Below are 345 nucleotides of genomic sequence, written 5' to 3'. Positions count from 1 at the left end.
CCTCAGCTGCCCCTGCGCCCAGCTCCCCGGGGCATGGCTGGCAGCGTCCCCGCTCCTGCTGGGCTGCTTCTGCCGTCGGGGAGAGAATCCTCTGGGCTTGCAGCGAAGGAGCCTGGCTGGTCCCCGCGGAGCTGCGCGGAGGCTGCGTCCCCGTCCTGCCTTTTATAACCTCCCTGGTCCTCCGGCTGCCCACCTTCCAGCTCGCCTCGCGATGGGCTACATCTCTCCTCACCAGCCTCCCACTCCCCCTTCTCTCCCTCCTCCTCTCCCTCCTCCCCTTTTCCTTTCTCCACCTCCCTGGTGCCTTCCAACTCGATTTGATCCCCCCCCCCCGCCCCCCCCGCC

Source organism: Onychostruthus taczanowskii, unplaced genomic scaffold (genome assembly GCF_017590055.1).
Source record: "Onychostruthus taczanowskii isolate IOZ18803 unplaced genomic scaffold, ASM1759005v1 scaffold152, whole genome shotgun sequence".
Lineage (NCBI taxonomy): Eukaryota > Metazoa > Chordata > Aves > Passeriformes > Passeridae > Onychostruthus > Onychostruthus taczanowskii.
This window is presented reverse-complemented; position numbering follows the sequence as displayed.